This window comes from Pseudophryne corroboree, chromosome 6 (genome assembly GCF_028390025.1).
Source record: "Pseudophryne corroboree isolate aPseCor3 chromosome 6, aPseCor3.hap2, whole genome shotgun sequence".
Classification (NCBI taxonomy): domain Eukaryota; kingdom Metazoa; phylum Chordata; class Amphibia; order Anura; family Myobatrachidae; genus Pseudophryne; species Pseudophryne corroboree.
Window position 1 is genome coordinate 182,506,019 of NC_086449.1, and position 12,971 is coordinate 182,518,989.

A 12,971-nucleotide genomic window follows, 5' to 3' on the forward strand; every position below is an offset into this window, starting at 1 on the left:
TCCCATTCATCACATAAAACTTCTGTGTGTGTGACCCGTATTTTTCACACATTACGTACCTTGCCGACCCGACTGGTCGGTTCACTGAATCAACCCGAACCGAGGTTGATCGCCCCCTACCTGAACAATTGGCCCCCATAGTTTGAAGGAGTTGCTTTCTTCAGCCAACCCTTACACAAACCAAAATGTTCAAAATAGGCTGGCGGTGGCGGTTTACCGAGTACCCCACTCACTCGCCCACGCCGACCAATATGACCTACACACTGCTCTAGTGCTGGCGTACTCGACCCAGGGCCCCTGCGACCTGAACCTCTATTTACTGGAACATGCGAGGGTTATCCGCAGAACACTTACTCTTTCCAGTAACTATTGGTTGTTGGATAGTTCCTTAGTGACCAGCGAACTTCCCTTAAAATAAAAAAAATTACACAAATCACGTTAGAATGTACAAATAGCGTTTATGACCCCTTTTGTACACAAATGGCACTGGGTCAGATTACTAACTAATGCACACAATTACGTGCGGTACAATCGTTCAGTACATAAGCAACTAATCTTATGTACGGAGCGACCAACGGAATCGAAAATTTCGGCTGCGAATTCCTTCAGCCAGAGCTTTATGGCCTATATGGGTTCCGCACCAACCCTTCCTGGTGTTGTGCTACTCGTCTCTATAGCGGACTTCTTAGTCTGCTGTAACTGGACCTCCTGGTCTTGTTATAAGACCTCCTGGTCTGCTGCTACAGTATGACCTCCTGGTCTGCTACACTCTAATGCTCAAATTTTATGTTTAACCAAGGGATGCCTCCCTAGCCACCATGTACGTCACTTACATGCATGTACCTCACGAGAACTCGACTTCTTGTGGTTCAACCTCAAAAATTGTATAAACTTATAAATGCAAAACACTCACTCACCACATGTACACTTTTGTTTCTATTTCTATTACTGCGCAGAAATTTCTTTCCTTTAGACCAGATGAGTTGTAAATTGGAGAAGGATCTATTAGCTTAAATTTTGGACACTAAAATTGACTTGCGCTACTTATCGCGTTGCCACCTTTTCACCTGTTAAAAATAATACTATTGTGTGATTTGAGTTACGTGGGCGTACCCAGACGCTCCGTTGCATCGGCCCTCGCGTCGCGTACGCTCTGTCCTTGTAAGGACACGTGTACACAGACCAAGTACGCTCACAGTAACACACTACACGTTTATCAATGTGAATGATCTTTAAGTGTAATCATTCACTATACACCACCCAAATCTCCCTTGTATTCTTAGGCGAGACTGTGTGCGTGCTTTTTACAATTATACCCTTAAATATTACTTTTTATCTTTTTAACTACTAATAGCAACAAATCTTTCTTAGCACGTTATCAATGCAAATTGCAAACAGGAAGGTGAGATGTGAAAATTACACAAATGAACATGCAATTCTAAATTTAATCTAATAACATACATTGATGTAAGCACACGCATATAGATATTACATATAAGTACCAATCACTATTACTTATGATTGACTATGATATAGATTAAATAAATGCATAAAAAAAACTCATTAAATGATGATTTCTTTTTTTGACAATGGATGGCTGATTATTTCCTGAGTCAACTGAAAATCAGCCGCTTAGGGAGAAAAATAAATAAATAAATAAATGTGACCTTCCCAAAATGGCCGCTGCTCCTCCCCCTTTCACCTCCATGATGGTCACACAAAATGGTGGACAGACCATGCTGCTTCTTGTCACAAAGAAAGTCATCATTCAAACTCCTAAAGTTATCATGCTATGCAGAGCGATTAAAAATAATTTTAAACCTATTTAAACAGACAAACCATCCAATCTGCGTGTGTAGTTAGGCACAAAATAGAAATAAAAAAAAAACAGATTTTCAAAGACAATAACGTACTGTTCTTACCTTCCAGTTCCCGAATTCCCTCAGCACTCCTTACCAAGTGAAGCAGACAATTAACTGGTCAGCACTGCAGTATCCCCGACCTCCAAACGGTTTAACGAGGGATACTACCTTCTCCGCCCTTTGCTGACCGATAATGTCTGCTAAAATTACCTAGTGCAGATATGTGAAGACCGGAGGACGAGTCCCCAATTGACAATGTCTATAATATTTGTGCTATTAAAAACACGTTAAAGGTTAAAGAACACAGTACGCAATTGGCGCAAAAAGTACCGCAAGGGTACTCCCTTAACTATACCTTAAGGAATGTACTTATACTGTAAACATTAGTGTAGTGATAGAGTGTAGATGCAACCCAATGTAACCTTATTAACTTAAAAGCTGTTCGAGCGTCACCGACGCTCTGAGAATACTTAACACTATAAGAAATACACAAATACCTGGCTTAGGGTCTAACGCCTTATATGAGTGTTATACTTGCAAAAAGAATAATACAATATATAAGTCATACACTACAATATAACATAGACTAACTAACCAGATAACTGCACAGGAAATACAATACAATTACGTTTAAGGGAAAATGAGAGAAAAAGAGGAGAAGAGAGAGAGAGAGAGATATGGCTCACAGTAACAATAAAGACAATATGATTGCAGAGAAGCTTACACATGTGAGGAACAATCGCTGCGCAGTTAGTCAATGCTGAGAATCTTTGTGGAGAAAATACTTGAGCTTACCCATACTGGCTGTCCCTATATACACAACCCTACAATACCGCATGGGACAGAAGCTAGACTCCATTTTGGGAAAACTCCAATGATTCCAAAGACTGCAACACATGGTTGAAAGGGGGAAGGGAAAACACCCAGCAGCAGCCATTTTACTCAAACCAACTAATCTTATTCCACATTCCAATCCAACTTCCTAGAACCATCTTATTCAATTTCACATTCCAAACAAACTCAGTATCTCAATAACCAGACCATATGGTATGCTGGCTATGCGATATGAATCATCACAAGACCAGATCACAATGTAACCACACATATCAGCCTGCCATTGCTACAAGCACATGACTACAGTAACAAAGGAAGTATGTTTTGACTTCAAACCTTCAGCAAGATGCATCATGTACAACTACTATAATCTGTTATAACTCACCATCCATAAATGTATACCAGGAATACTATGCTACAGATTGTCTACTGTTCCAATTCATTACAGATTTCATAGAGTATTCAGCACAAACACCCAACAATCACACAACTGCGCAAGCCTCATTATCTTTAAGCCATTTGTATCTCCAAACCAACCACTCTATAACAATCACTTCACAACTACTCTACCTCAAACACATATTTAAACTATTCTATGCCAATCAGCCTGATATTGAGATTATGATACTTAGCCTTTGGTGCCTGGTGATGATCCAGCCATGCTTCTGAGAGCTTTGTTCTGAGTGTAGCTACATTACATCTGTTCTCTGAGGCCACCAACAACTGCACACCTCTCTCTCTAGCCAGCAACAACTTTCCTGTTTTTCCTAGTCCCTGGGGGAGGGGTCTCTCTTGTTTTGTATATGCTAATCAGGTTCAGCCCTGAAATCTGGCAAAAGGGTTGGCTTGATCATTCATTGTTCTAACAAAGTGATCCCAGCTTTCACACATACAATCATATCTATCCGCTGCAATGTCCCACAACTTCACAACAAGTATCAAACTAACCCACACATCAATCTGCTTGCTTCAATACCAAACACGACGGGCGCATCTGGTTCTGTTCAAATAATACACATTCATGACATCAATTCATCAGCCAATTCTAAATCTCCATGATGTCTGGTGCCCGACATTATTATAACCATGTACTGTATGAAACAAGCGCCGAATCCATCTACGTGCCATGTCCGAGCAAATGCGTGTGTTACCATATATTGCTGTGATCGCTGCGCATATTTGCAAGTATAGCGACTTAAATGTGTGTAGTTTGTATGTTCTCTCTATGTAATATTTTTGACTTTGACACCGCCTAGAATGGAACAATCTTTTCATAATCACCAAATATTCTCTTACCTGAATGTGATTATTGTGCGTGGTGGCCTTTCTGGATCATCTCATGGTTTCTATAGCCTGCAGAAATCAGACTAAAAGGAGCCTTGGAGAGAAACAAAGTGCAGAGAGATAAAGTACGAGCCAATCATCTCCTAACTGTCACATTTCAGGCTGTGTTTAAAAAATGACAGTTAGGAGCCTGTTTGTTGGTACTTTATCTCCCTCCAAGGCTTAGTAAATATACTTCTTATTCCTTTAATCACAAGGTGCTAAGGGGTTTGCCAGCTATAGGGCTTATATTCGCTTCATTCTAAACATTGACAGCGGGATATAATGGAGTCTGAGATCGCTGGAGGTGAGGGATGCTCGCTAATCTCTGATATTTTTTTTAAAGGGGCAAACACTTACAAGGCAAAACCATGCCTAGTGATTGCCCCTTTAAAAAAAATGTCCAAGATTGGCTGGCATCCCGCACCTCCAGCAATCTCAAGCTCCATTACATCCCGCCGCATATTGGTAACTGACAGAGACAGCAGTAACAGATGCCATGGTGGTGGTGTTTATACTGTCTCTGTACCTGGTTTGTAAATGCCATCCCAGTAATGAGCATTGTAAGTAAACTGCACGCAGGAAGCAATGTACAGTATGAAGAAAAGTTTCAGGTCACTGACAGAATATCATGTAGGACAATATTCAGTAAAGTAACTAGAAAAGTGAATGAACTGGTATTAGAAATCGCAAAATGTTAAGAATTAGATTAGACTGAGTGCTTAAAATAAGCTGAAGGGCACATAGGGGGTCATTCCGAGTTGATCGCTAGCAGAAAATAATCGCTGTGCAGCGATGAATCCAAAAAATGGCAATTCTGCGCATGCGTATGTGGCACAATGCGCACGCGCGACGTACTTTCACAACGCCCGATGTAGTTTCACACATGGTCTAGCGACGCTTTTCAGTCGCACTGCTCGCCGCAGAGTGATTGACATGAAGTGGGCGTTTCTGGGTGGCAACTGACCATTTTCTGGGAGTGTTCGGAAAAACGCTGGCGTGACAGGAAAAACGCAGGCGTGGCTGGGCGAACGCAGGGCGTGTTCGTGACGTCAAAACAGGAACTGAACAGTCTGAAGTCATCGCAAGCGCTGAGTAAGTCTGAAGCTACTCTGAAACTGCACAAAATTGTTTGCACTTCTGCTAAGCTAAAATACACTCCCAGTGGGAGGCGGCATAGCGTTTGCGCGGCTGCTAAAAACAGCTAGCGAGCGAACAACTCGGAATGACCCCCATAGTCTCATAGGTTAGGGGCAAGGACACAGTTTTGTGGGCTATTAAAATTTAAAGTTAGGATATTCCCTTGATTGACAGATTTGGGGAATTTGTGTATCCTATCAAGATATGGGAAAATAGGATTTTAATTACCTACCGGTAAATCCTTTTCTCGTAGTCCGTAGAGGATGCTGGGGTCCACATTAGTACCGTGGGGTTAACAGACGTAGGACACGGCAATCCTGCTCTAGAATAAGCATGCTGGATAGTGAACCTGATCCAGCGAGAGATCATCTGCTTAGAAGCAGGACACCCAAGTTTCTTGGGATCATACAGGACAAACAGAGAGTCTGATTTTCTGTGACGAGTAGTCCTCTTCACTCGAACCAATCCGATTGGAGAAACTGCAGCACCACGTTAAGATCCCATGGTGCCGTAGGCGGCACAAAGGGAGGCTGGATGTGCAGAACCCCTTTCAAAAAAGTCTGAACCTCCGGGAGGGAAGCCAACTGTTTCTGGAAGAAAATGGAGAGGGCCGAAGTCTGGACCTTTACGGATCCCAACCTCAGGCCCATATCCACACCTGCTTGCAGGAAGAGGAGAAACCGTCCCAGTTAAAACTCCACCATAGGAAACTTCTTGGACTCACACCAAGATACATATCTTTTTCAAATTCAATGGTAATGTTTAGACGTTACTCCTTTCCTAGCCTGTATCAGGGTAGGAATAACCTTGTTCAGAATGCCCTTCCGAGCTAATATCTGGCATTCAACATCCATGCCGTCAAACGTAGCGTGGTAAGTCTTGATAAGCGAACGGCCCCTGCTGCAGCAGGTCCTCCCGAAGAGGAAGAGGCCTTGGCTCTTCTAGCAGTAAATCCAGAAGATCCGCATACCAAGCCCTTCTTGGCCAGTCCGGAGCAATGAGGATCGCCTGAACACTTGTTCTCCTTATGAGTTTTAGAACTCTTGGAATGAGTGGAAGTGGAGGAAACACGTATACTGACTGGAACACCCACGGAGTCACTAGGGCGTCCACCGCCACGGCTTGCGGGTCCCTCGATCTGGAACAATACAGTCGAAGCTTCTTGTTGAGACGAGAGGCCATCATGTCTATTTGAGGTACACCCCAAAGATCTGTTACCTCCATGAACACCTCCGGATGGAGTCCCCACTCTCCTGGATGGAGATTGTGTCTGCTGAGGAAGTTCGCTTCCCAGTTGTCTACTCCCAGAATGAAGATTGCTAACAGCGCCAACGCTTGTTTTTCTGCCCAGAGGATGATTCTTGTTACCTCTGACATTGCAGCTCTGCTCTTCGTTCCGCCCTGTCGGTTTATGTAAGCCACTGTCGTTCCATTGTCTGACTGCACTTGAATGGCTCGATCCCGCAGAAGATGGGCCGCTTGGAGAAGACAATTGTAGACGGCTCTCAGTTCCAGAATGTTTATTGGTAGGCCGGCTTCCAGACTTGACCACTTTCCTTGGAAGGTCTCCCATTGAGGGACTGCGGCCCCGGAGACTTGCATCTGTGGTTAGAAGGATCCAGTCCTGAATCCTGAACCTGCAGCACTCCAAAAGGTGAGGTAATTGTAGCCACCACAGGAGTGAAATCCTGGCCTTTGGCGACAGACGTATTCTCTGGTGCATGTGTAGATGAGATCCCGACCACTTGTCCAGGAGAACCAGTTGGAAGGGTCGAGCATGAAACCTCCCGTACTGCAGAGCCTCGTAAGAGGCCACCATCTTCCCCAGAAGGCGAATGCACTGATGAACCAACACCCGGGTTGGCTTCAGGACATCCCGGACCATTGTTTGTATCACCAACGCTTTCTCCTCTGGAAGAAACACCCTCTGCACTTCCGTATCGAGGATCATTCCCAGAAAGCACATCCTCCTGTTCGGCTCCAAATGTGATTTTGGAGGATTCAGGATCCAACCGTGTTCCCTGAGTAGATGGGTCGTGAGAACAATGGACTGTAACAGCTTCTCCATGGACGATGCCTTTATCAGCAGATCGTCCAGATACAGAATTATGTTCACCCCCTGCCTGCAGAGAACCATCATCTCCGCCATCACCTTGGTGAATACCCTGGGTGCTGTGGAGAGGCCGAATGGCAGGGCCTGGAATTGAAAAGGACTGTCTAACAGTGCGAATCGGAGAAAAGCTTGATGAGGCTGCCAAATCGGAATGTGGAGGTACGCATCCTTGATATCCAGGGATACCAGGAATTCCCCCCCTCCAAACCTGAGATCACCGCCCTCAGAGACTCCATTTTGAACTTGAACTCCCTCAGAAAGGGGTTTAGCGATTTTAAGTTCAAAATGGGCCTGACCGAACCATCCGGTTTCGGTACCACGAAAAGGTTCGAATAATAACCTTTGTTTTGCAAATGGGGTGGAACTGGTACAATGACCTGTGACTCCGCCAACTTCTGGATGGCTTCCTGTAGGATAGCCCTGTCTGCCAGCAAAGCTGGCAAGCCTGATTTGAAGAATCGGTGAGGAGGGAGATCTTGAAACTCCAGCCTGTACCCCTGGGACACAATATCTTGCACCCAGGGATCCAGGCCGGATGACACCCAAACGTGGCTGAAATGCCTGAGTCTCTCCCCCACCGGCCCCACCTCCAGGCCGCGCTGTCCACCGTCATGCTGAGGACTTTGGCGTACCTGAAGCAGGCTTCTGTTCCTGGGAACCCGCAGCAGCAGGTTTCCTGGATTTTGGCCGACCTCCTCTAAAGGAGGTGTTGGACAGCTTGGCCTTTCTTGTTTTAGCAGCCCGAAAGGACTGTGATGCAGCTGAAGAAGAAGGTTTCTTCGTAGCAGGTGCAGCAGAGGGAAGAAAAGGTGACTGACCGCTGTAGCCATGGAAATCCACGCATCCGCTTCCCCAAAGAGAGCCTGACCTGTGTAGGGTAGAATCTCCACACCTCTCCTGGATTCCGCATCGTCAGACCACTGGCGCAGCCAAAGTCCTCTACGAGCTGAGACATACATGGAAGATATCCCTGCAGCCATCGAACCCAGGTCTTTCATGGATTCCACCATAAATCCTGCAGAATCCTAAATGTTACGTAAAAACAATTCAACGTCACTTTTATCCATTGTATCCAAATCCTCAAGTAACGTGCCTGACCACTTTACTATAGCTTTGGAAATACATGCACAGCAATAGTAGGATGTAGTATCGCCCCTGAAGTCGTGTATATGGATTTGAGCGTAGTGTCAATCTTGCGATCAGCCGGTTCTTTTAACGCGGTAGATCCGGGGACAGGTAAAACCACCTTTTTTGAGAGTACAGACGCGTCAACTATGGGTGGGTTTACCCATTTTTTCCTATCCTCCTCAGGGAAAGGGAAAGCAACCAGAACCTTTCTAGGGATCTGAATTTTTTTCTCTAGGTTTTTCCAGGCTTTCTCAAATATAGCATTTAATTCCTTAGACGCAGGGAAGGTTAGCGAGGCTTTCTTATTGTCAGTGAAGTAAGCCTCCTCAACCTGCTCAGGTGTTGTATCAGCAATATTCATCTCTAATGGCCTCTATCATCAACTGCACCCCTTTTGCAAGAGATGCCGCCCCGCGCAGCACATCCCCATCACCGTCTGCCGTGTCAGAATCAGTATCCGTGTCATCTTGCATAATCTGGGCAAGAGCACGTTTTTGGGAGCGTACATTAGGGGGCCCTGAGGTAACAGAACCGGACCAAACTGCCATAGAGTTCTGTAAAACCTGAGTTGCAGACTAATTTTGAGCAACTCTAGTAGATATCTGAGAAATCATACTTTTAAGAGAGGCTAACCACTCAGGCTCCCTTGCTGGGACCTGCGCTAACACAGTGCAATCCTGATTACATTGAATGGGATCATCCTGATAGGACATATCCTCTGCAGCATATGACACAGGGTCCCTGGACATAGCTGAATGGAGACCACAAACACTCCACACACACACACAGGGAAGGGCAGACAGAGTTTCCCCCCAAGAATGGCAAGAGAGACACAGAGATTGGAGCCAACCCACACACAGCGCTACAAGATAGGGAGACCCCTAACCAGCGCTTACTGTGTACCCTAATAGGTTGCACGGTACAAATATACAGCCTACTCCCCTTCTACAACTCCCTGGTACCGTATAAGATAGCTGGAGTTGATTTGGAGGGACAGCTCTCACTGACAGCGCTTCTGCAGGCAGGAAAATGGCGCTGAACGCTGCTGGGTCCGCTTTGAGAAGCTCCGCCCCCTTTCATGGCGCTGCTTCCCGCTCTTCTGAAGATTATACTGGCCTGAGGAAAAGTGCTGGCAGCGATCCTGGGACCCTGACAGGCTTGGTGGTCAGTGTAGGGTGTAGGCGCTGGCTCAGGGCGCCCCTCACAGCGCCACACTATGTACTGCCGAGCCCCGGAGCGCAGTTAGTACTGCGCTCCATACCCTGTTGCCGCCATCTTCACACCGGCTTCCCGCTTGCCCGGAGGGCCGGTGACTAACTTACCACTGATCTTCTGGCTCTGTAAGGGAATGGTGGCATGCTGCTGGGGTGAGCATTCCCCAGTGGCGGGGAACGTTCGATCCCCTCAGGAGCTCAGTGTCCTGTCAGCGGAGATAGTGGCTCAGAGCCCACAGGGCAGACATTACTCCCTACCTTAGTCCCTCAAAGCAGGGAGGCTGTTGCCAGCAGCCTCGCTGTGCCTAAATTCTTTAACATAATAAAACTAAAAGAACTCCTATGGAGCTCCCATAGCTGTGACCGGATCCTCCGGGCACATTTTTTAAACTGAGTCCGGTAGGAGGAGCATAGAGGGAGGAGCCAGCCCACACTCTCAAACTCTTAAAGTGCCAGTGGCTCCTAGTGGACCTGTCTATACCCCATGGTACTAATGTGGACCCCAGCATCCTCTAGGACGTAAGAGAAAGGTGGATTTATGGGCCTAATTCAGACCTTGGGGTATATTTACTATAATTTTGTGTTTGTCCGATTTGTGGGGGGGTTTCTAAGTCCCAACACGGGAATTTACCAAGCACAAATCTCGGCAGTGTTTGGGCTATTCGTAATGGTTTTCAAGGCTAAGTTCAGATATACGAATGAATAGACCATCGGTCAAACGCAGCTGTTTGTTCATACAACACGGGAATTTACTATTCATTTGTATTTGGGTGTTAGTTTCTGAATGCTCTATTGCGGTGGGGTTTTTTTGCGAATCGTTAAAAAAAGCAGCAAAAAAATAGACCTGCTTTTTCCAGGCGAGTTTGGATAATCATGCACGGATCAGTGAGTAACTTTGCGGTCTGCGGTAGACCGCAAGGTTAAGTGTGGCCAACCACAAGAGTGACCCCACTTAACCTCGCGGTCTACCGCAGACCCCAAAGTTCCCACCATTGGATACAATGGAGCGCCTATGCGCTACATTGTATCTACAGTGCGCAGCCTGACTGACAGCTCAGGAGCGCACAGCCAATCAGGAGAGTGCCATGACGTGGCACTCCCTGATTGGCTGAAGGGACCCTCTTTGACAGCAGTCACAGGGGGTCCCGCCAGTCAGGGAAAGGGGATCCATGTGTAAACATGGATCCCCTTTCAGTGCGTGGATCGGGTTTTTAAGTTTTTTTAGTTTTACAAGTCCCTGGATTACAAATTTAAAGAAGAGGACCGATCTACACAGGATTGTTTGTGAGTATAATTTTTATTTACAGGTACCCCGTGGATTCTACTGGAGAAGAGGACCGACTGCTTCGTGTCAACATAGGTAAGTATGTATGAATGTAAGTGTGCATGTATGTTTAATAAAATTTTACTTTCAAGGTGTGTGTGTTTTGTTTTTATTTGGGTATTTTTTTTGTAGAACTACAGGTACCAGCGGGACTGTTTTTCCCCTGCATGCTGGTACTTGCGGTTCTCCAAGTACCAGCTAGCGGGGAGGCTTGCTGGGACTTGTAGCTCTGCTACAAAAAACAATATTCTATTTTTTACACAAAAGGCTATCAGCCTCCCATCCACCGCCCTTGGATGGGGAAGGGGGGGGGGGGGCAGCCTTGGGCTTCACCCCTGGCCCTTGGGTGGCTGGAGGGGGGGACCCCTTGATTTAAGGGGTCCCCACTCCTCCAGGGTACCCCGGCCAGGGGTGACTAGTTGGGAGGGTAATGCCACGGCCGCAGGAACCAATATAAAAGTGTCCCCCGGCTGTGGCATTATCTCTCTGACTAGTGGAGCCCGGTGCTGGTGGTAAAAATACGGGGGACCCCCTACGTCGTTTGTCCCCTGTATTTTTGGCACCAGGACCAGGCCCAGAGCCCGGTGCTGGTTGTTTAAATATGGGGGAACCCCTGTCAATTTTTTCCCCTTATTTTTACAACCAGGACCGACTCAAAGAGCCCGAGGCTGGTTATGCTTAGGAAGAGGAACACCACGCAATTTTTTTCAGAATTTTTAACACTTTAAACACTTTTTTTAAGGTACACAATGAAGCCCTGCATGGATCTCACAGATCCGTCTGGGACTCGTGTTTTGTCAGGCAGTGTTTTACTAATCACTCCCGTAAAACACTGCCTGACATTACGAATCACATCGACATCGGAAAACACGAATGTGGCAAACTCGGCAGCTTAGTAAATTACCGTATCAGGATTCAAAAAGTTGCAGTAAAATGCACCCGATAAAAAATGAGTTTAAACACAACACAAATCGACTCAAACACGAATATTAGTAAATATACCCCCTTGTCGCTGATGTGCAAAAATCGTTGTGAAGCGATTTTTGCACATCTGTGCGTGCGCGTACACGATGTGCAAGGTCCTAAACTGTGTTCTCTTCAGAACGCAGTTTATGACCTGGAGGGGGGCGGGAACATTGCTGCATTTTGTAGGAGTCGACGCTCCTTTTCAGGGGCACAGTCCGGACAATGGAGGCATGTCCGGACCATTGCTGGGGCGGGTCGCAGCAGCTGCATGACGTCACACGGAGTCACTGCAACCCTTAACATGGCAGGTAGCTGTCTGCCTTTGCACTTAGGCTGTGTAGGCAGAGGGCTACTCGAAACATGCGAAAGCATCGCCACCATGTGATGCTTTTGCGTGTCTGCAGAGAGTCTGATTCCGGCATGCGGGGCTGACTTGTCAGAGAATTTGATCGTATATCTACGATCAGGTCTGAATTATCCCGTTTTCATAGTTTGCAAGGATGAGGGCTCTCCCTATTTCATATTGACTTCCCCACTCACCCTCCTTTATATTAGATTTACCCCATGTTGTGTTGTCTTGAACTTGATTGGGTTCTGGTTTGATTTTTGCTGTTTGTCTTTGTGTTTTTAGGTTCTTCTCTGATTGGTGGGAAAGCATTGGCTTAAATTGTAGGATTGTGAGGCACCTCCCATGGTATCCGGTCTCTAGGTCGACCACACTTAGGTTGACAATGTCTAGGTCGACCACTATTGGTCGACAGTAAGTAGGTCAACATGGTCTCTAGGTTGACATGATCTAGGTCGACATGAGTTTTTCAAAAAAAAATTCATTTTTGTTTTACTTTGCTTTACGATACATGTGGACTACAATTGGGAACAGTAACCTTGACCGAAGGCGCTCGCCATGCGAGGGGACGCGGTGCACTAATTGGGGTTCCCGGTCACTCAACGGAGAAAACGACACCCCCAAAAAAACGTAAAAAACCTCACGTCGACCTTCTGTCATGCCGACCTTGTTGAGGTAAGGCGAGGTGTCCTGCTCATAAAAGGGGATCTGGGCGTGTCTA